Source organism: Sminthopsis crassicaudata, chromosome 4 (genome assembly GCF_048593235.1).
Source record: "Sminthopsis crassicaudata isolate SCR6 chromosome 4, ASM4859323v1, whole genome shotgun sequence".
Taxonomy (NCBI): domain Eukaryota; kingdom Metazoa; phylum Chordata; class Mammalia; order Dasyuromorphia; family Dasyuridae; genus Sminthopsis; species Sminthopsis crassicaudata.
Window position 1 is genome coordinate 123,173,796 of NC_133620.1, and position 24,905 is coordinate 123,198,700.

The 24,905-nt window shown below is 33.7% G+C and overlaps 1 protein-coding gene across 15 annotated transcripts in view; it reads left to right on the plus strand.

Annotated features, from left to right (window-relative positions):
• The window catches only part of LOC141565771 (protein unc-93 homolog A-like), a 234,147-nt gene that overhangs the window by 42,182 nt on the left and 167,060 nt on the right, over positions 1-24,905 (plus strand). For 3 of the 15 annotated variants that reach the window (XM_074309323.1, XM_074309331.1, XM_074309326.1), the window contains exon 1: positions 11,596-11,707. The exons of 7 other annotated variants lie outside the window; for them this stretch is intronic. The gene's annotated coding sequence lies outside the window, so the exon portion shown is untranslated. Of the gene's footprint in view, positions 1-11,591; positions 11,708-24,905 lie in introns of those variants that run through there. 5 more of the 15 variants (XM_074309319.1, XM_074309325.1, XM_074309321.1 and 2 more) reach the window with 3 other exon arrangements.

Genomic DNA, 24,905 nt, shown 5'->3' on the forward strand with positions numbered 1-24,905 from the left:
GCTTAGGGGCCATGTCTTACTTTAACTTTTTATCTCCTCTAGCACCAAGAATGGTGCTTTACACAGGGCAAACTTAATGTCTAATGAATTGAATGGAATTTCTCTCTTTTGTTCTCTCCCCAGCCTTTGCTCATAGACCTCTAGCAAGGGGAAGGAACCAGCTACTTCCTGAGACAAATTATTTTGCTTTGAAGTAATTCTATATTATTCGTTTCTGTTCTTGGCTGATCCTGACTCAGACCTAGTCCTTGGTAGTTTAGTCTCAATGTTGCAAAGCATGAGACACTCAGAAGTCACTCAATAGTTAACAAAAATATAATTACTTATTCTTAGTAGGAGAAAGATATTCAATATAAAATAGGTTTAAGATAAGATAAGGATGCCTATAGTTGGACTAAGTTGGCCTGAGCTGTTCACTGAAGGCCACCAGCCAAGGTGAAGACCTTTCTGGATCTCCTCATGGATGCTTTTTACTCAGATGACCAGGAAGCAATGTCAACAACCTGAACTTTTAGTCTCCTGAGCCAGCCAAATCTCAAGATTGATGTTAACATTGTTAAAGGAAAAATTAGACTTACTGCCATGGGGAACATTTGGGCCAATTAAGATGTCACCTTTACTTTACATCAAGGGAAATTCTCTCTGGAAAGAAATATTTATTTAAATGTGGACATTTAAATTGACATTTGGGTAACTTCACCATCTGTCTAATTTTGATACTGGGAATTAGATTATTTAATTTTGCAATTGACATATACATATCATACAATCAACCAAGTAGTTGTTAAGCACTTTTAAAATATACAAATAAAATACATTTATACATGTACATTTGATGTAAATGTCCCTTTGTAGATATTAAATGGCTAGATCGTACTCATGTACCATATCACTGGGACTATAAAATGAGGGGCACACAGTTGATAGGTGCTTAAGCTGCTGGCCAAAGAGACTCCAGAATTTTTCAGAATCTGGAGCTGGTAAAATATAACAAGGCTGTTCCTCAGGAGGGTACTTGGTACCAGAAAAGTGGGATAGTAAAAAAAAATACTGCTAGATAGATTTCTGCTTGATTCCATCAACTTGTTCTGGGTAGAGTTCAAGAAACAAAAATTTAGGAATCCCAAATTTAAAATTCTGATTAAATCATATTTCTCATCATATTCTCTCTCATACTTTATTCCAGTGATTTTACCTCAGTATAGACCTAAATCTTCATTAGAATCTCTGAGGCAAAGTACCATTTGCCAAGACATTTCATATTGAATTCTGGAAATACGACCTACCTCCTTAAGCAGTGGTTCCCTGGATCTCTTTTATTGAGCTAGACTTCCAGAGCTATAGTTCCCATTTCACCAGGTTCAATGTTAATCTCCATTGCCACTGTGTTTTTGAAGCCCTTTCTCTGCTTGACCTCCTTTTTCAATGAGGTTGCTACTTTAAAGGTCACAGTCTAGGGTTTATTGCTTAAAGAACCAGGCAATTAATCATGAATTTAACTACACTCCCCTGAATTTTTAAGTCTCACAGTTTCATTCATTAATAAGTCACCTGTACGACACACTGATTTGTTCATTGCCCTCAATTTGTCTGTTGTCAAAAAAATATATATATGAAGCAAAATTTTCTCTAAGCTGAGTCCAAATATCATATTCCTTTTTATTATTTATTATAGCTCAGTTTATCATTTATTATAGCTTAGTTTTACATAGAATCATAACTAAAGAGCTAGAAGGGGGTTTAGAGACTAATTAATTCAACCTCTCCAATTTATAGTTGTGGAAAATGAGACCCATGGAGATTGTGACTTGTCTGATGTCAGAAGGGGAATTTGTGGTAAATGTCAGATGGGGAATTTGAATCCAAGCTCTCTGATTCCCAAGTCATTAAACTTTCTCTGTCTCCCAATCCTAAAAGGAACCCTTTATTTCTGCTTATAATATTCTTTTCTTTTCTTTAAAGATCAGTTTGGGGACTCTCTCTCCCATGAAACCTAATTAACAGGAGCTGAAAATGATTTCTTATTATTCAAATTTCTCATCATGTTTTATTTGGTTCTCTGTTGGCATTTATCACATTCTGCCTACTATCATACTTATTTGCATATATACAACCTCCACAATATATATTCCTTGAAGGCAGGATCTGAATAGGGATTTTTTTTTTTTGGTTGCATTTTTTTTTTTTTTTTTTACCCAAAGATTTAGTATTTGTTGGTATCATCAAATGCGTAGGCAACACATTCTCTTGAGGAGCTGTGGAAATGGTTCGTCTAAGAGCTATCACAGCAATGATACAATTTTTGGTTGTGAGTAATTATAGTAGTCTCACTCAGCATGACATGGATATCTCCTGTTCTATTCTAGGAGCCATGTCTGCCAACACATGGACATAAAATGGTCCATCTAGAAGGGATGTTAGAAAGCAGCAATTTCAATCCTCACACCTTCTAATGAAGAGATTGGGACCTTAGGAAGAGAAAATGACTAAATTACACCCAGGTCTAATGACAGAACAAACTATACCCAATGTCTTTAGATTCCTAGTCCTATTCGCTTTTCAATACATTAAAATATCTTCCCTCCCCTTATTCTCTCACTTATTTTAATTAATAACAATAATAATAAGAGCTACACATTAATATAGCAATTTAAGGCTTGCAAAGTACTTTATAAATCTCATTTTATTCTTACAACAAACAAGTGAAGTAGATGCTATTATCATCCCCATTTTACAGATAAGAAACTGAGGCAGAAAGTGGTTAAGGGACTCACATAAGATCATTTTTATTACAAAAATTAAAAAGTTTTTGCACAATCAAAATTATAAGCAAAACAGAAAACTGAGAGAAAAAATTATAGCAAATATCACTGATAAAGGTCTCATTTCTCAAAAGATCAAATTTCTCTTCAAAGAGAACTGGGTCAAATCTGTCACAATACAGGTTATTTTCCAATTGAGAAATGGTGAAAAGATACAAACAGCCAGTGTTCAGGAAAAGAGATCAAAGTTATCTATAGTTATATGAAAAAATGCTTTGAATCATAATTGATTAGAGAAATGCAAATTAAAACAACTCTGATTGGCTAATATGACAAAAAATTAAAATAATAAAGGGATTATTTTATCCCAGAAAGGATATGGGAAAATCAAGATACTAATGCACTGTTGGTGAAGTTGTGAACTGATCGAATCATTATGGAAAACAATTAGTACCTATGTCCAAAGGGACTAGAAAACTATGCATATTCTTTGATCCAGCAAAACTACTGCTAGGAATGTATCCCAAAGAAGTTTTTTAAAAAGGGAAAAGGATCTTTTCGTACTAAAATATTTATATCAACTCTTTTTTGTAGCAACTAAGAATTAGAAATTGATGGGGTGCCCATCATTCCAGGAATGACTGATCAAGTTGTGGTACATAACTATAAAGAAATATTATTGTATTATAAGAAATGATGAGCAAGATAATTTCAGAAAAACCTGGAAGGACTGGTATAAACTGATACAAAGTAAAGTGAGCAAAACCAGAATATTGTATATAGTAACATCAATACTGTTTGATAAAGAATTGTGAATAACTTGATTGTTCTCAGCAATACAATGATCTAAGACAATCAAAAGGACTCATGTTGAAAAATGCCATTCAACTCCAGAGAAAGATCTGATGCCTGAATATAGTAATATAGTAATTTGCCTTTTCCTTTCTCTCTCCCTCCCCCTCCTCCTCTTCGTTTTTTTCTTCTACAAAATAACTAACATGAAAATGTTTTACAAGACTGCACATATATAGCATATCAGATTGCTTATTGCCTTGGGGGGAAGAAGGAAGAAATGGAGAAAGTATTCATTTTTAAAAATGAATATTAGCTATATTGAATTGCTTGTTTTTGGGGGGAGGGTAGGAGAAAAAATGAAACACAAGATTTTGCAAAGGTGAATGTTAAAAACTATCTTTGCATCTATTTGGAAAAGTAAAATACTATTAAAGTAAATGAACATTAAAATTGTTTTTACATGTATTTGGGAAAAATAAAGGGGTTAGAATTTTTGTTTAAATTTCTGTTGCCTAATGTTTCAGCTCTCTTTTTTAAGGAAGAGAAACAAGAGATCCCTTCCTCCTCACCCCCCGTTCCCCCAAAAGCCACATTTCTACAGTCCTCAGATCAGAATTTACTAAGGGTTTGTCTTGTCCTACAGGCATCAATATCAGCTGCACACCTGCTTCTTGAGTACATTATCATGGGGCTTCATATTGAAATACTTATAAAACTCTACCCTAAGCTCTTTTAGATGGTAAATATTAGAGATCAAAAGGGGAAAAATATGTGAATCATCATGTTAATACAAAATACCATATTTTATCTTGTTTGTAACATCTGTGCTATTAAAATTCACAATTTTTACTGGTTTTATGTTAAACTAATTTTTCTATAGCTCAATTTCCTTACTTGGTAAACTGGGAAGATGAATCTTGGATATTTGACAATGTTGTTATAAGTTTTCATTCATGTAAAATAAGCAAAATCTCCCTAGCAGGCAACTCTTTACGTCATTTCTTTTGAGTATTTCTTAAGGCTCATAGTACTAATTCTGTTAGAAATGAGTTATCTCCAAAGAAAACTCAATCAACCATTGAAAATATTGAAAATATCTGAGAGCTATTCACTATATATGGTAGTATATGATATAGTATATGTATATTCATATACATATCTATATATAAAACAGAGCACTATAAATATAGTAGTTCATAGTAAAAATTACATTTCATATAGCTTATGAAATCTAGGAAATACATGAAAGCTATTTACTATATGTGAGAACTCTTCTTATTTATTGTCTGTCTCTCGTGTATAGGCAAAATATAGTTGTAGGTTATATATAGAATCAATCCCCTTTGCAAATCAAATCTATCTCTTTGCTGCCTCTCAAAGAAGTCTGATTTTCTCTTCCTTTTTTCTATCTCCAGACCAATCAAAATTAAATAATTATAATAGAATTATAGATTTTGGAAATTCCAGGCCAATCCTTTTATAGAGGGGGACATTGAAACCCAAGGAGAATTACATAGATGATAAGTAGCAAAGGCAGGATATGAATTCAGATACTCTGATATAACCTGCTGTCTCCATTGGACACATACTAATTATAATAGTAGATTTATCTCTCTCTCTCAAATCCTCCTCTCAGCATCCCTGTGAGGTAGGTAAGGCAAATATTACTTCCAACTGATATCAAGATCAAGATCATTGTGTCTCAGCTCCCCTGAGCAAGTGAGCAGCATCTTTTCTGTCTGGTTATTTGACTACAATCCCTAGTGTTCTCATCTCTAGTACCAATACCCAGAATTTTTTCTTCTGCTCATTCTGGTTTCTTCTACTGTTCTTTAAATGGTACTTTTCTCATCCCCAATTACATTCACCTCTCTCAGCTTCAAAACTCTACGTCTAGCTCCACTATTAGGTTTCTTAATGGATGATCCACTGGTTACCAGTGTCTGTGTCTGTTTATCTAGAACAATGAAGATGCTTCCTGTCCCCAGTGATGAGAAAATTACATAGATGATCTGTAGTATTTCTCATAGTCACTTCTGCTACATTGGTTATATGACTAAATTGTACAATGTCATCAGCCACATCAATAGTATAGTGTTTTTTCATGCAAACAATGACAATTTTACCTTTTATTTATACCAGAGATGGGCAAACTACTATCTCCTAGCTATTTTTGTGTGGCTCTTGAGTTAGGAATTCTCTCTCTTTTTTTTTTTTACATTTGTAAATATAGTTGAAAACAGGGAAGGGGAATAGATTTGACCCTCAGGCCATAGTCTGACATTTCTGGTTAACAAATGTGTGCTGTTCCTCCATGTTATGTTAATCTTTTACCCTTAATACTATAACAAATCAAATGTATGTGCACATACACATATATAAACACTGCCTCCCTAATAAAGACCAATCCATGTAAATGGACATGTAACTTAACATTATTGGACTTTTTTTTATTTGTAGCCATTTTAAATAGTCAACAAATTGTTCAAATCAGCGAGATTGTTGATTCAGAAAAGAAGTAGACAATAATTTAAAAAATACACTTCAGATCTCATAATCATCATAAAATATAGGTAAGGTTTGGAATAATAATATTTTAGTAAATTCTCTGAGTAAATCTTGAGTTAAAAAATTTAATAGTCTTTTATTTTTTTCCAAATATATGCAGAGATAGTTTTCAACAGATTCTATTTTTCTTTAAGAAAAGCTTTCTTCAATCTAGCTGTAATATATAATGACCATTAGTTAAGTAATCCATTTTAACTATTCTATGTCTGATCATACACAGAAGTAGAACCAGTCATTTTATGTCAGAGGTATAGACCACTCCAAGATACCCTAAGATAAGACATCTAAAACAGGATTAAAATATAAAACAACGGAATTAGAAAAGTTCTTTCTTCTTTTCCTTTTCTTTGCTTTTAGAATGTGCACTTCTACTTCTAATCAACAAGGAATGTTACTGTGAATGACAAAGTTAAGGACTCAGATTCTAGTAGGTTCTTTTTTTTTTTTTTTTAATTTAAATTTTATTTTATAATTATAACATTTTTTGACAGTACATATGCATGGGTAATTTTTTTACAACATTATCCCTTGCACTTACTTCTATTCAGATTTTTTCCCTTCCTCCCCCAACCCCCTCCCCCAGATGGCAAGCAGTCTTATATATGTTAAATATATTACAGTATATTCTAGATACAATATATGTGTGTAGAACTGAATTTTTTGTTGCACAGGAAGAATTGGATTCAGAAGGTAAAAATAACAGTTTACATTCATTTCCCAGTGTTCCTTTTCTGGATGTAGCTGGTTCTGTCCATCATTAATCAATTGGAATTGGATTAGCTCTTCTCTATGTTGAAGAAATCCACTTCCATCAGCATACATCCTCGTACAGTATCATTGTTGAAGTGTATAATGATCTTCTGGTTCTGCTCGTTTCACTCAGCATCAGTTGATGTAAGTCTCTCCAAACCTCTCTGTATTTCTCCTGTTGGTCATTTCTTATAGAACAATAATATTCCATAACATTCATATACCATAGTTTACCCAACCATTCTCCAATTGATGGACATCCATTCATCTTCCAGCTTCTAGCCACTATGAAAAGGGCTGCCACAAACATTTTGGCACATACAGGTCCCTTTCCCTTCTTTAGTAGTTCCTTGGGGTATAAGCCCAGTAGTAGTATGGCTGGGTCAAAGGGTATGCACATTTTGATAACTTTTTGGGCATAATTCCAGATTGCTCTCCAGAATGGTTGGATTCTTTCACAACTCCACCAACAATGCATCAGTGTCCCAGTTTTCCCACAGCCCCTCCAACATTCATCGTTATTTGTTCCTGTCATCTTAGCCAATCTGACAGGTGTGTAATGATACCTCAGAGTTGTCTTAATTTGCATTTCTCTGATCAATAGTGATTTGGAACACTCTTTCATATGAGTGGAAATAGTTTTAATTTCATCATCTGAAAATTGTCTGTTCATATCCTTTGACCATTTATCAATTGGAGAATGGCTTGATTTCTTATAAATTAAAGTCAATTCTCTGTATATTTTGGAAATGAGGCCTTTATCAGAACCTTTAACTGTAAAAAATTTTTCCCAATTTGTTACTTCCCTTCTAATCTTGTTTGCATTAGTTTTGTTTGTGCAGAAACTTTTTAATTTGGTGTAATCAAAATGTTCTATTTTGTGATCAATAATGGTCTCTAGTTCTCCCTTGGACACAAACTCCTTCCTCCTCCACAAGTCTGAGAGGTAAACCATCCCATGTTCCTCCAATTTATTTATGATTTCGTTCTTTATGCCTAAATCTTGGACCCATTTTGATCTAATCTTAGTATGTGGTGTTAAATGTGGGTCCATGCCTAGTTTCTGCCATACTAATTTCCAGTTTTCCCAGCAGTTTTTGTCAAATAATGAATTCTTATCCCAAAATTTGGGATCTTTGGGTTTGTCAAAGATTAGATTGCTATTTTTATTCACTATCTTGCCCTGTGAACCTAACCTATGCCACTGATCAACTAGTCTATTTCTTAGCCAATACCAAATGGTTTTGGTGACTGTTGCTTTATAATATAGCTTTAAATCAGGTACACTTAGACCACCTTCACTTAATTTTTTTTTCATTACTTCCCTTGAAATTCTCGACCTTTTGTTGTTCCATATGAATTCTGTTGTTATTTTTTCTAGGTTATTAAAATAGTTTCTTGGGAGTCTGATTGGTATAGCACTAAATAAATAGATTAGTTTGGGGAGTATTGTCATCTTTATTATATTCGCTCGGCCTATCCAAGAACACTGAATGTCTTTCCAATTATTTAAATCTGACTTTATTTTTGTGGCAAGTGTTTTGTAATTTTGCTCATATAATTCCTGACTCTCCTTTGGTAGATATATTCCCAAATATTTTATACTGTCAACCGTTATTTTGAATGGAATTTCTCTTTGTATCTCTTGCTGTTGGATTGTGTTGGTAATGTATAAAAATCCTGAGGATTTATGTGGATTTATTTTGTATCCTGCGACTTTGCTAAAATTCTGAATTATTTCTAATAGCTTTTTAGCAGAGTCTTTGGGGTTCTCTAAGTATACCATCATGTCATCAATTCTAGTAGGTTCTAATAGCATCTACTTTCCTAACTCTCCTTTTGCTTTTTCCTCCTCTGAACACTTGCATTTCTTTCTGCTTTAATTCTTATTCCTTTGAATCAATTCTCATGGTTTTTAAAAATGATATTTTGTTTTCCCTCAATTACATTCCCATGGTTTTAATTACCATTTCTATTGATAATAAATATAGGTAATAGGTAATAGAATAAATATTCTACAATTCCCACATATATATGTCCATCTCTAATCTCTCTTGAAATGTAGTTTCATATTACCAACTGCCTACTTGATATCTTCATCTGTTATCCCATAGGCATTTCACAGTCAATATATTCAAAATAGGACTCAAACTGTTGAGGTTGGAAAGGGGACCCCAAAAGTTTGGGGTCACAGACCAATGTCACAAGGTGTCTCAAAAAATTAGCAGGCTTGAACCCATTTCCTAGTCAAGGGGCAAAGTTTATTATAATTGTAACATTATTACAAGTGAACTAAATTCCAAGAGGATTCAGCAAAGAAACAGAAGCAAAGAGACACTTTTATCCAGCTTTCTATCATTGACATGTTAATTCAGTGATCCATAGGTAGGATAGAGGAGCAGTTTCCAGAATTTGGGTTCTTTGACCAGATTAATACTGACCAGATTATCACTCAGCAATGAACTGAGGAGTTGTCTATTCACTATTATCTCAGGAGTTTGATCTGTGGGACTCTCCTGAAGCCAGAAACTATCTGACTGAAGAGTGGTTTATTTTGAATCAGACCAGATTATTAGAATAATAGCATTACTAGGTTGGTTATGGGAGGGCAAACCAGAGGATTTAAGAATTAGATTGCCAGAACAGAAGCTCCCTAAAATCACTGCTGTTTTTCCCTAGAAGCTATAGTCTTTCAAAACATCCCCAACATTTTCCCATTTCCACTGATGGCTTTCTCTAGAACCTTCTTAAAAGCAAAAATTCTCATTTTTGTTTTTCTGTGTCTTTTGCCTTGCATGATACTTTGTACATAATAGGTTCTATTTGTTAAATTGAATTCCTTTTCCTAAGCATTAGTCAAATACTTCCTAAATATCTGTCCTATATAATTGTACTAGGTACTAGAAGTTTGGATTTTGTTTTTGTTTTTGGAGGTGGGGCGTTAGGGAGGTAAGAGAGGGGAGCCAGACCCAAAATTTAATTAGTTTAGGAAACATTCAGGGGGGAAAAAAACTCTCAAAGATAGAAAAAAATTAGCATAGCTCATGACTTAAGATTTTAAATCCTAACTATGTGTTAGTCACTGTGCTAAGAAGTTGGAATAAAAATTAAAGTAAAAAAGAGGGTGTCTGGCTTTAAGAGCTTACATTCTTCCCAGTGCTTAGGGAGAGAGAATATCTGGAAGATATCCTGAGAGGGGAAGAGAAAGGTTTCAGAAAGTTGATATGTGGAAGGGCTACATTCTAGATATGGTAGCTAATCTGCGTCAATGTAAGACAAAACTGAGATATATCTAGTAATTTAATGAGATTAAAATGTAGAATGCTTACAGAGAAGTAATGTGGAAAAAGCTTGGAGTCAAATTATGAAGGCTTTAAATGCTGGTGGAAAAAATAGATTTTAAACTGAAGATGATAGGCACTCACTAAGTGCTTTTGAGCACAAGAATAATCCTATAGAAAAATGTAATTAGTATTGTTCATTAGTAGGATAATTTTGGTAACTTTGTGAAAGATGGGAAACTGGAGTGATTGTAGAAGGAAAGATCAAAAAGGCTATTGCAGCAATGCGGAAGAAGTGATTAGGGTTCGAACTAGAGAGAGCAGTCAAGTCAGAACACCTAAAGAGATTATATAACTGAACATGGCAAAGCAGAGAACAGAAAATAGCTTAGCAGAGGAGTCCAGCGTTGGACTTCCTATACAAACAAATAAGTTATGTGAAGGGTAATGAGACTGGAGAAGCAATTTCAGATGGTCCTGACACATGAGAGAATGATTTCCCTCTGCCACCATCACTGGAAGACCTCAGGGAGTATAAATTCATAGTAGGCAGGAAACTATAAAATAGGATAGAGGAACATGAAATCTGGATTCTAGCTTCACTTTCTATTTTTTCTTCTTCTCTTGAGACCCAGATGTCATTGGAAGGGGACAGGAAGGGCTGGGACTCTTGTTTTCTTCTGCTATGGTCTAGGATTCCAATAGCCAGTAATTGAATCTGCTGTGGGCAACCCACAGACAAAACTGAGAGGAACATGATGGCTGAAGCTGACAATTATTGTGACTATTTGGGTTAAGAAGAGACTAATTTCTAATGCTTATTTTTCTGCTAAAGCCCAGAATCCATTGATGTGAGTCCTGAACACACACACACATCCCTTATTCCTGTCTTTGACCCATGGATGTGACTTCTTTGGGAATATTCTCTTTCCATCTCTGAGATCTGAGAAGGTAAATGGGATGTTTATGAAATTACCCATAATTTTTAAATCCATAAATCCATGACCCATTTCCTCTATTCCTTTCCTTAAAACAAGACAAAACATAGGCTAATTTATCATAGTATGTGAGTGCCTGAATCCTTCAGGAATTATGACCAGAGAAAGAAGAGACTGATTATGGAGTGAGGGCTCTAGAGCAGAGGTTCTTAACTTGTGGGCTAGAGACCATCATAGATAGATTTCAGGGGTACCATGAACTTAGATGGGAAAAAATTACATCTTATTTCAATATAATTGGCATCCTTTGTTTAAAAAGAAAACACATTATTCTAAGAAAGGGTTTAGAGGTTTCACAAGATTGTCAAGGGGATCTATGACAAGAAAAAATTAAGAACTCTTGCTCTGGAGCTATGAATAGACTATAGATTCCAGATCTTTCCATTGTTTGGAATATTCCATTTTATCCCCTCGTATAATTCTAAAATTCCTACACAAACACTTGAAACTGAAGACTCATCAGGTGATAATTCAATCTGGGTGCCAGCCATCTGAGTGATTTCTGATGACCAGTAGCATGTTCAACCTATTAGAAAGACTGTTTCATATTAAGGTGAGTAAAAATGCAATAAAAGTAAACTGAGGCAAATTTTCCAGGAAAGATATGTTACTTAACAGCGACACATGTAACTTAATAAAATGGGTCAAATTGTCCCCCTCATTTGGTCAGTTACCACCATGGGACTGAAAAGACCATATTAATTGAGACTCCAAATGAAGGGGAGAGAGTCCTTCAGGTATTAGAAAAGCCTTATGACTAGTTGCAACTGGAGGAAGTGACCTTCAGGTGTGACTGATAACACCTCTTTCTGGCAATTAAGGAATGCTAATTGCTTTATGAGACTCAGCTGCCTTTGGTAATTTTGTCTAGAAAAACAGATCCAACATCAATCAGGATCTTCCACTGGCCCCCTTAGTCTTTTCCAAATCATTTCTAACTTTCATGAGGAAAAGCTGTCCCCTGGGACTCAGGCCCAGTTAGCTCTTTTGCTTATAGGTAAACAGAAGCTAGATACCAACTTTAAACTGGTTATAGAGCAAATATCCCAAGGAGTTAGGAGTTCTCCCATTCCTGAACCATCATGGCTTTAGTTTGGACTGGAAAATTAGTTTTTAAGCTCCTTTTGATCTACTATGAGAAATGGGGTTTGACAAAATGAGGAATAGGATGTTACAGAGTAATGATAATTTTCCTCATTTCTCATTTGACTCACTGAGAAATACAATTCCTCAATGAATCACTAACTGATATGTCAATTATAAAATGGCATTCAATATATTCTCATCTCAAAATTGACTCACCAGGGTATCAAAAGACTTGAAGGTACTAAACACTTCATCAAGGGTTATTTTTTTCTGGGTTGATAATATTTTATTTTTTTCAATTACATGTAAAGATAGTTTTCAACATTTTTAAATTAAGATTTTGTTTCAAGTTTTTACTCTATCCCTTCTTCTTATCTCCTCCAAGATGACAATATATTTTATATATGTGCAGTCATGTAAACGTGTTGCCATATTAGTCATGTTGTGAAAGAAAAAACAGAACAAAAGAGGAAAGCCACAATAAACAAAAATTAGCAACAATAATAAGTGAAAATAATGTGCTTCCATCTGCACTCTGATTCCATAGTTCTTTCTCTGGATGCGAAAAATATTTTCACCAGAAGTCTTCTGGAAGGATCTTTGATCATTGTATGGGTGAAAAAGAGGTGTTGATGTTACTGTGCACAATGTTCTTATAGTTCTGATCACTTTACTCAGCATCAGTTTATATAAGTCTTTCCAGATTTTCCTGAAATCTACTTGCCTGCTCATCATTTCTTATAATACAATAGTATTCCATTATATTCATATACCACGACTTGTTCAGCCATTCCCCAATTGATGGGCATCTCCTCAGTGTTTAATTCTTTGCCTCAACAAAAAAAAGCAGTTATAAATATTTTTGTACATGTAGGCCATTTCCCCCTTTTAGTAATTTCTTGGAGGTTATAGAACTAGTAGTGGTATTAATGCATCTAAAGGTATGCACAGATTGGTTATCTTTTGAGTATAGTTCCAAATTGCTCTCCAGAATGGTCAGATCAATTCACATTTCCACCAATAATGCATTAATGTCCAATTTTCCCCAATTCTTGAGCATTTTTCACTCTTATTTTTGTTATATTAGCCAATCTTAGAGGTTTGAGGTGGTAACTCAGAGTTGTTTTAATTTGCATCTTTCTAATCAATAGTGATTTAAAGCGTTTTTTGATATGACTATAGATAGCTAAAAACGGTTCATATTCTTTGACTATTTTTAAACTGAGGAATGACTTGTATTCTTACTAATTTGACTCAGTTCATTTGAGAAATGAAGCCTTTATCATAAACATTGGCTGTAAAAACATTTTCCATCTTTCTGCTTTCCTTCTAATCTTAGTTGCATTGGTTTTGTTTGTGCAAAACCATTTTAATTTAATGCAATCACTATTATCCATTTTCCATTTCATAATGTTCTCTATTTCTTCATAAATTCTTCCCTTCTCCGTAGAGCTAAGAGTAAAATATTCTTGTTTTCCTAATTTGCTTATGTGTTACCCTTCATGCATAAATCTTGTACTTATTTGGGCCTTATCTTGGTATCTGGTGGGAAATGTTGGTTGATGCCTAAGTTTCTGCCATACTATTTTTCCAGTTTGCCTTTTTTTTTTTTTGAGGGGGTCAGCTAGTTAGTTTGCATCCCAGATATTGAAATCTTTGAGTTTATCAAACAGTAGATTACTATAGTCATTGACTACTATGTCTTGTGTACCTAATCTCTTTCACTGGTCTAGCACTTTTTCTTAGCCAGTGCCAAAAAATTTTGATGACTACTAAATTATAATGTAGTTTTAGATCTTATACAATTCTGCATTTTAGATCTTGTACTTCCTCTGCATTTGTTCCCTAAATTGATATTCCCCTTGATATTCTCAATGTTTTATTCTTCCAGATGAATTTAATATTTTTTCAAGTTTTATAAAATAATTTTTGGTAGTTTGATTGTAATTTAACTGGAATGAGCAAATTAATTTAGGTAGAATTGTCATTTTTATTATATTTAATTAACCTGTCCATGAGCAATTGATATTTTCCCATATGTTTAGGTCTGACTTTATTTGGGTGAAAAGTGTTTTGTAATTTTGTTCATATAGTTATTGGTTTGACTTGGCAAGTAAACTTCCACATATTTTATATAGTCTACAGTTATTTTAAATGGGATTTCTCTTTTTATCTCTTTTTTGCTGAGTTTTGTTGGTAATATATAGAACTGCTGATAGTTTTTACATCCTGAATTTTTGCTAAAGTTGTTAATTATTTCAAGCAGTTTTTTTTAGTTGTTTTTCTAGGATTCTTTAAGTATACTATGATATCATCTGCAAAGAATAGTAGTTTTGTTTCATCAATGCCTATTATAATTCCTTCAATTTCTTTTTTTTTCTTCTTATATTGCTATAGCTAACCTTTCTAGTATAATATAGATAATAGTCATGATAATGGCTATCCTTTTTTTCACCCCTGATCTTATGGCAAGAATTCCAGCTCATCCCCATTACAGTTAAAGCTTATTAATGATTTATATAGACAATATTTATCATTTTAAGGAAATCTTTATTTATTTCTATGTTCTCATGCTCTTCATAGGAACAAGTGCTGTATTTTGTCAAAAAACTAGCATTATAAATCATATTAATAACAAAACAAATTATATGATTCTTCTTGGTTTTGTTATTAATTAATTGATTAATTGGTTGTTTTCCTGCATTTCTGGTATAAATCTTACCTGTTCCTATTGTAGGAGTCTAATAATAAATTGCTATTCTCTCTTTGCTAATATTTCATTAAATTTTTTTGTATCAATATTTATTAGGAAGATTGGTTTGTAAATTCCTTTTTTCTATTTTGGCTCTTCCTGGTTTAAGTATCACTGCCATATTTGTGCCATAAAAGAAATTTTGTAGAACTCTTCCTATTTTTTCAAATAGTTTATATAGTATTGGAATTGTTCTCTAAATGTAGAATTCTCTTATAAATACAGTTGGCCTAGAGATTTTTTTTAAAAGAAGTTAATTGATAGCTCATTCAATTTCTTTTTCTAAGATGGGGTTAAATATTTTATTTCTTCTTCTGTTAATCTGAGCAATTTATATTTTTGCAAATATTCATCCATTTTACTTGGATTGTTAGATTCATTGACATACAGCTGAGCTTTAATTTCCTCTTCATTGGTGGTGAAATCGTCTTTTTCATTTTAGATGCTGGTAATTTGGTTTTCTTTTTCATTTTTTTAAATTCAAATTAACTAAAGGTTTATCTATTTTTGCCATGAAACAGTTTTAATTTTATTATTAATTTATAGTTTTCTTATTTTCAATTTTATTGATCTCTCTTTTGATTTTCAGCATTTCTAATTTGGTATTTAATTGGGTCTTTTTAATTTGTACTTTCTCTAGATTTTTAAATTGAATGCCCAATTCATTGATCTGTTCATTCTATATTTTATCCATATAAGCATTTTAAGATAGAAAATTTCCCCAAGCTATTACTTTTACTATATCCTATTTTGTATGTTGCCTCATTATTATCATTCTCTTTGATGAAATTATTGATTGTCTCTATGATTTGTTTGATCCACTCATTCTTTATGATTAGATTATTTAGTTTCCAAATAATTTTAAATCTTTTTTACTATGGCCCTTTATTACTTGTAACTTTTATTGCATCATGATCTGAAAAAGATAAGTTTGATATTTCTGCCTTTCTCCATTTGATTGAGGTTTTTTAATGCCCAAATACATAGTCAGTTTTTATATAGGTGCCATCTATTCTAAGATCAGGTGTATATTCCTTTCTATCCCCATTCAATTTTCTCCAGAGATTTATCATATCTAACTTTTCTAAAATTCTCATTATCTCCTTAATTTCCTTCTTTATTTTGTGTTTAGATTTATCTAGTTCTGAGAGGGAGAGGAGGAAGTCCCCCAGTTAATATCATTTTGTTTTGCTATCTGTTTCTTCCTGTAACTCACTTAACCTCTCTTCTAAGAATTTTGATGTTATATCACTTGGTACATATATGCTTAGTATTGATATTACTTTATTGTCTATGACCCAGCTTCTTAAACTGTCATTTGGGATGCCATATGGGATCTCATAACTGAATGTGGGAGTCATGAAATTATGGTTTATTTCAGTAAATGTATATACTGGTATATGTCAGTATATTTCTCAGGTAAAAAGTGATCATAAATGAAAAATGTTTTAAAACCCCTGGTCTCTGGTAATTTTTTTTTAGCAAGATGTTTTCTTCCATGTCGTTTTAAATTTGATCTATATTTTCTTTTGCTTTGTCTGAGATCAAAATTGTTACCTCTTTTGTTAATTTTTAAACTTCAATTGAAGCATAATGTATTCTATTCCAGCCTTTGATCTTTATTATTGTGTGTTCTTCTGCTTCAAATGTTTCTTTTAAACAATATATTGTAGGAATCTGGCTTTTAAAACTCTACTGTTTACTTCCATTTTATTGGAGGGTTCATCCCATTCTCATTCACATTTATGATTACTAATTGTGTATTTTCCTCCATTTCTCACTCCTTTTAATCCATCTCTCTTCACTAGTATTTTGTTTCTGACTACTATCTCCTCTGATCTAACCTCTCCTTTTCTCCAGTTCTCTACTTTTCTTTTCCATTTCTCCTCCAATTGCCATATAGAATAAGATAGATCTCTACCCAACTAAGTGCATATGTTATTCCATCTTTGAATCAAATATTATGAGAATTAGGTTCAAACAATGCCTAAACCCTTCCTTAATCCTTGTCCTGTAATAAATAAGTCTTTTATGTCTCTTCATGTGATATAATTTACTTTATTCCCTCTTTCCTCTTCTCCCAGTGCAATCAATATCTTTTTTCACAACTTAATTAATTTTTTTATAATCACAATAAAAGTCAATTATATCTGTATCTTCTAAGTATACTCTTTCTAACCATCCTTATAGAGATACAAGTATCATCTTCCCCATAGGGATGTAAACAGTTTGCCCTTATTGAAAACCATGTTTTGTTTTGTGGCTGTTTTCTTTTCAGTTTACATTTTTTATGCTTCTCTTAGATTTTTAAATTTTCTCTTGGATATTTAAAGATCAAATTTTCTGTTCAATTCTGGTCTTTTCATCAGAAAACTTTGGAAGTCCCCTATTTCAATGAATATCCAACTTTCTGAACAATTATGCTCAGTTTTGCTGGGTAATTGATTCTTGGTTGTAATTCATTCTCTTTTACCTTCTGGAATATCATATTCCAAGCCTACTGATCCTTTAATATAGAAGCTTCTAATTTCTGTGTAATCATGACTGTGGCTCCTTGATATTTGAATTGTTTCTTCCTGGCTGCTTATAGTCTCTTTCACCTGATTGTTCTGGATTTTGGATTACATTATTCCTTGGAGCTTTAATTTTAGGATTTCTTTCAGGAAGTGATTGTTGGATTCTTTGAATGACTATTTTGTCTGCTAGCTCTAGAATGTCAGGCCAATTTTCCTTGATAACCTTTTTGTTGTTGTTGAGCATAGCTTTCAGGTAGTCCCATAATACTTATTTATTTATTTTATTTTTTTTTATTATAGCTTTTTATTTACAAGATATATGCATGAGTAATTTTTCAGCATTGACAATTGAAAAACCTTTTCTTCCAACTTTTCCCCTTCTTCCCCCCACCCCTTCCCCCAGATGGCAGGTTGATCAATACATGTTAAATATGTTAAAGTATAAATTAAATACAATATATGTATACATGTCCAAACAGTTATTTTTCTGTACAAAAAAGAATCGGACTTTGAAATAGTGCACAATTAGCCTGTGAAGGAAATCCAAAATGCAGGCGGACAAAAATAGAGGGATTGGGAATTCTATGTAGTGGTTCATAGTCATCTCCCAGTGTTCTTTCTCTGAGTGTAGCTGGTTCAGTTCATTTCTGCTCTATTGGAACTGATTTGGTTCATCTCATTGTTGAAGAGGGGTCCACGTTCATCAGAATTGATCATCATATAGTACTGTTGTTGAAGTATGTAATGATCTCTTGGTCCTGCTCATTTCACTCAGCATCAGTTGATATAAGTCTCTCCAAGCCTCTTTGATTCATCCTGTTGGTCATTTCTTACAGAACAATAATATTCCATAATATTCATATACCAAAATTTACTCAGCCATTCTTCAATTGATGGCATCCACTTAATTTCCAGTTTTTTATTTTTGTGTCCTCTGAAGATGAACCCTGGTCTTCCCTGTTCCCATAGTAAGTTTTTATGGTTGGGTTCTTTCTTGTTTGTAAATCCATTTTTTTTTTTAAATAAGAGGTATTCATGTAAGCACCTCTAATTGTGGGTTGGGAATAGTGCCTCTGGCTTTACTTCAGCTCTTCCCTCTGTTTGGGAACCTTAAGCTAAGAGCTCCTGGCTCCTGCAAGTGCTCACAGCCAGCAGATTCTTGCTCCATTGATTCTGCATCACTTGGTGTGCTGGCTCCTTCTCACTCAGGCTGTATCTCTGAAGCACAGCTGGGCCTAGCATTCCCAATCAGCTAAAATTCATTTAGTCTTCTCTGAGTCTGACTTCTCACTCTGCATATTGTCTAGGAGGGGAAAGTTTTTATGGTTCCTGCTGAAGATCTAGCCAAATCCAGCTAGCCTCAGGGCTCCCAATTGCTTTTTCTGCAGAGCTATCCTGGAGGTGCTTGCACTTCACATGGGTTGATCCCTGGCCTGGCATCTTCAGATTCTCTTGGGTTGTACCAGAAGGACCACTGTTTTGCTTCAAATATTCTTGATTTTTCACCAGTCTATGTTTGCCCTGGGGCACAAATTTGTTCTGTTTGTGGGGGAAATCTGGAGAGCTTGAAATTTAGAAACTTATTCTGCCATCTTCCCAGAATCCTCCTATTTCTTTTATTCTTTTAATTTTCTTTTATTTTTTTTCTTGATGTCTCATAAAGTCATTAGATTCCACTTGGCAATTTAGATTTTTAAATTATTTTCTTCATTGAGCTTTTGTAGCACCCTTTCCATTTAGCCAGTTATACACTTTAAAGAGTTTTTTTCCTCCAGTGAATTTTTAAACATCTTTTTCCATGCAGCCAATTTTGCTTTTCATGGAGTTTATCTCCTTAATTCTTGTTTTGTAAAGGAGTTCTCTTCAGTAGATTTTTGTGCCTCTTCTATCCTTTGGCCTCTTCTGATTTTTCTTCATGTTTTTCTTCAGTATATACACAGGGGGGTAGATTTATGTATACATGTATACATGCATGCATATACAAATGTACACATACATACATGCATACATGTATATATGTGTGTATGTATGGTGCCTCCTTTATTAACCTAAAACCTCTTTATTCATAATTTTCTTGCATTACTCATTTCTTTTCCTATTTTCTCCTCTACCTCTCTTAAAAATCCTTTATGAGCTCTTCCAGGAATTCTACTTTCTTTTGGAGGGATGTGACTGAGCAATTCACATTTTTCTTTGAGGCTTTGGATGTAGCAGTTTTCACTTTATTATCTTCTTTTGAGTTTGTGTTTTGATCTTCCCTCTCACCTCAGTTACTTTTTATGATCAGGTTCCTTTTTTGTTGTTTGCTCATTTTCTATGTTAAAGTTGAACTCTGTTCCTGGGGGAGAGGCCCACTGTTTCAAGCTCTAGATGGTCTTTTTTTGGGGGGGAATTCTTTTTAGAGCTAATTCTGAAATAAGTTTTCAGTTCCTCCAAGGTGATGTGATTTAAGTAGTGGTGTGGTCACTGCTCTCCTGGCCTGTGCTATGGTTTCTTTTCCATCCTTGAACTGTGACCAGCTTCCCCACATTCTGTGGTTACAAGTTTTGGTGTGCTAGTGTTCCTTCTCACCATAGAATAGAGACCTGGTCAAGACTATAACCCAGATCTAAGTAAGAACAAGGCAAAAGAGAGACCTGCACCCAGTGTCAATAAATAGGCCCCTGTCATCTTTTTTTTTTTTTTCCTAATCAATCACCCGATCTTGTCACTGTCTGTGGGTTAAGAGCTCCAGAAGCCATTACTGCTGATTCAGCTGCTTCCAAGGCCTGCTGCTGTCTTATACTTTTGCCAGTGATAAACTGTACTCTACTCTCACTTTAGTGTGAAATACCTTTTCTGCCAACCTTCTATGTTTACTTGGCCTGGAAATTGTTTCACCTCATCCTTTTGTGGGGTCTGCTGCTCCAGAATTTGTTTTAAAATGTTACTTAAGAGTTGTTGTTTGGAGGGAAATTTAGGAGAGGTCAGGTGTGTGCTGCCATTTTAATTCCTACCATCCCTACTACATCCCCATCAAATCATTTAACTTCTTAAGACTAGCATTCATTTATTCTTTTTTTTTTATCTTGAGCACTAACCCCACAAAGGGAATAAACATTAGTTTTACTACTACTAAAACTACAGTTTTAATACTTTACTGTATTATATATAGCCTTGTAATATAAAATTCAGTTTTACTATCTATCACAGCCCTGTGATATAAATAAGCAAATTGTTACATTCAAATAGCAACTGAAAAGAGCCAACCCTCTTACATAGCCTAATTTATGCAGAGGATAAACAATACAATTACATATATAAAATTCTGAACTTAATTTTTAGAACTTGTTATTAAAATATGCTCCAGGCCTTTATAGCCCATTAGAATCATTCTTTGACATATATAATCACCTTCTGTTTTCTTAGAAAATATTTACTCTAGTTATTTATTCCACTTAGGATGATGAAATGCTGTTAAGGATCTAATCCTTATATAAGCACATAGGCATAGAAATCACCTACTTACAGAGTGTTATTACCAAAGTTTAATGGTCATACATGAATTTACTTAATTTTACTCCATTATTTTATTACATTCATAACAAAAGACCTGGTATAGCATGCAAAATTTTTTATTGTTTAGTCATTTCAGTTATGTTGAACTCCATGACCTCATTTGTGATTTTCTTGGCAAAGATGCTGGCGTAGATTGCCATTTCCTTCTCTATTTCATTTTACTGATGAGGAAACGGAGTCAAACAGGGTTAGGTGACTTGCCCAAGGTCACACAGTTAGTAAGTGTCTGAGGCTGGATTTGAATTCAGATCTTCCTGATTCCAACTCTGGAGCCTTAACTACTGTTCAACTACCTGCCCAGGTATATGGACTAAGTAATTAATCCTAAATTGAATCAAATACATTATCTATAGCAAAACATGTTCAGTTATTAACCATTCAGAAATTAATATTAAATCTCCTAACTGCTCTTAAACAGTCTCTAAACATGGAGACATATTTAAGGTAACTCTTGCATTTCAGAACATGCTCTACAGGCAGATTTATTTCAAAGACCTAATCTTACACATGCATATGTAAACCAATAGTAGGTATAGGACAAACGCAAGTACTCCTCAACTTAGTTTTTTAGGATGTGAAAAGGACCATGACTTCAAGTTGAATAACTTTGATCTTACATGCTTGAATCACACTATAGTAATTAGATGTGTTTCAGTATTAGTCTGTTAGATGAAGTTTAATGTGTTCATGTCTTCTATTGATCACTTGCCACAATTATAAAATTTGCTAGAAAAGGAAAAAGAAGGATGCCGGCTTTATTGTCAGGTTATCACAGACAGGCTCAGAATTAGACAGGTGGGAAATCTTTCTGTGCAAAAGGAAAATATCACACTGGGAAAATCAAGTCAGGAGATTCTTACCTTAGCCCATACCAATACTTGCTCTTCCGACTTCCCTGAGACAGAAATTGCAAATGCAGTAATTAACAAATATCATTCCCAAAGTGAAGTCGGCATATGGGTCATTGATTGACTGACATTTCCCAATGATCATATCTGTAATCAAACTCTAAATAATATCAATTATAGCCCCATAAGATTTAATCTTAAACAGAGAATTTCACTAATCATAGCCTAGGGCTTTACTCAGTTATTAATATTGAATAAGTAGTGTATATTGTTCCCTTAATTAAGTCCCTAAGACTGGAGTTTATTAAGACTAGGTTAATATCTCATTTCAGGTATAACTCCATAATTTTAATGATCACAAATTATCTCATATAATGCTACTATAATAATACAAAAGGGGATTTCATTTTCTCAGTACCCATATTTTAGAGTTTCACAAGGTAAAAATCCTATAGATTATAGATTTTTCCATTGTAAGTAATATTACTTTTCATTTCCTACTATCATTCTGAATCTGCCTTACATAGATACTTGAAGGTTCAATAGGTTAAAGGAATAATTTGGGTATCTGCTAGTTGAGTCAGTTCTGGTAGCTAGTAAGCAGTAATTCAGCCTGTTAGAAAGACTTTCCCATACTGTGGGGAACAAAGGTAAATCGAGGCAAGTTTTCCAGGCAAAATAACAGTTTATTAACAATAATGAATAAAACTTTTAAAATAGATTGAACTGCCCCTCCCCTCCTCCCTCCAGTGAGTCAGTGACCATCAGGGAACTTAAAAGACCACATTTATTGAGATCCCAAAGGGAGAGGGGGGCCCTCAGAGAGTAGAAAAATCTTATGATTAGATGTAGCTGGAGAAAGAGACGAAATCTTCAGGTACACCTTTTTTTTTTTTTTTTTCCTGATAAACATGGAGTACAATTGCTTTATGAAACTCAGTTGCCTCTTGTAATCTTAGCTAGAAAAATAGACCTACCTCAATCAGAATCTCCCTTGTAGCCTCCTTCTTGCCATTTCAGGCTTTATTGCTCAGAAAATTTGGAAGATCCAGGGTTTTTTTGGGAGGAGGGAAGGAAGGGCCTGGAATAGGCAGAAAACTAAGTATTCCTTAATTGTGACCTAATGATTGTATTAAAGTTTTGGTCATGGCTAATTTGGGGATTTTAGTTATTTAATTTCTCACTATTTAACAACCAAATTACAGAATTTTAAGCATAAAGAGACATTAAGGATCATCCTATCAATCTCCTCATTTTACATGTGAAAATCTAGGTATTTACTTGATTGACATGATTCCTTTTCTCCACAACTCCTTCAAAATTACCATTGGTGATTCAATGATTTACAAGTGTTTCAATACTTTAAAATAGCTCTATTATGTGTCAGAACAATATTGGTGAAACATAAAAAGAAAGTCATGAATCCTGCCCATCTAGTAGCTTTTTTTTTTTTTTCTTTTTTTTCTTGAGGCTGGGGTTAAGTGACTTGCCCAGGGTCACACAGCTAGGAAGTGTTAAAACTCAGGTCCTCCTGAATTCAAGGTTAGTAGCTTTGTTCTAAAGAAAAAAAATGTATAAGCACATATCTTTTAAAAAGGTATTCTAGATCTTGAAGTTAATTTAGTCCAATTCCCCAGAGAGATCTAGAAATGCTGAATCCCAGTTGTAAAGTTGACTAGCTATTGAATTTTGGGCAACTACTCAGTTTCCTCATCTCTATTATGAGAAGAATAGTAGCACTTACCTCCTACAGTTGTGGGATAACATATGAAAGTTGTTTGCCAAACCTCAATAATGAAGTATAAATATTAGCTGTTATTACGATGGTCATTAAGTCAATTTGACAAAGTTCTATAACTCCTTAGAAACAAAACCAAGGAACCAAGAGTCAAAGGCTCTTTCCTGTCCACCACACTGCATGCCCTCTGTATTCCACCATCCTGGCTGCTCAAAGAGTATTTTTTAAAAAGCGAGGAGTTTTTTCTTTCTTGCAGAATTTACAGCTCTTCTTAGCACAGTTTCTGCACCCTTGGATTAGCATAATTCTGTTATCTCACTGAACATGTGGCTGCTTAATAAGTGCCTAAAACAATAGCTTTCAGAGAGTAAGTGTTCAAAAATATTTGTTTGACTGATTATATGTAAAATAGTTCCTGTCTGCAGCCAAATGGGATAGACAGGATAAACTTATCATTGAGGAAAAGAATAACTCATCACAAATCCCATTGACAGTTTTGTAAAGATCAGGAAGTCACATCTTGCCTTCCTTGTCTGCTGGCTGGACTGCACAATTAGCAAATTTCATGAGATATATGGATCAAAAACTGAGTAGAGGATAGGAAAAGAGATAATAGTATGGAAAAAACACAGATGGGATGTTCTGAAGGCCACATTAACACATTTTTATTTCAGGCTAGACTTTATGTAACCCTGGGTGAATCACTTAACTCTGTTGCCTCAGTTTCCTCATCTGTAAAATGAATTGGAGAAGGAAATGGCAAACCATTTTAGTGTCTTTGCCAAGAAAAATTTAAATGGGTCAGAAAGTCAAACACAACTAAAAATGACTAATCAGTAACGACTCTTTTTCTCAATTTCCTTCTTTTGTCAATGATTTACTTTTTTTTTTTTTTTTTTTCTCAATCACTTGGTATACAACTCTGTAGTTACCACTGATTTTTCCTCCTTTTCCTTCTATTAGTCAGAATTTACTGCTGATTCATCTTTTGAAATGCTGGTTATTTTTGCATGTGAGAAGTGATATGTCTAGTAGCTATCAAAGGGGAGTCTGATGGTAGAAAGTAATATGTTCAAAATCTTGTTTTCTACTCTTGTGGGTTGTCAAATTATAAATATGACTAAGTCATTAAACCTTATTCAGCCTCAGTTTCTTCATCTTGTCAGTCTCAAATAAGGCACGTGATAAATTTTAAAAGCACTATATAAATGCTACTGCTACTACTGCACCATTATTATCATTTCCACCATCAC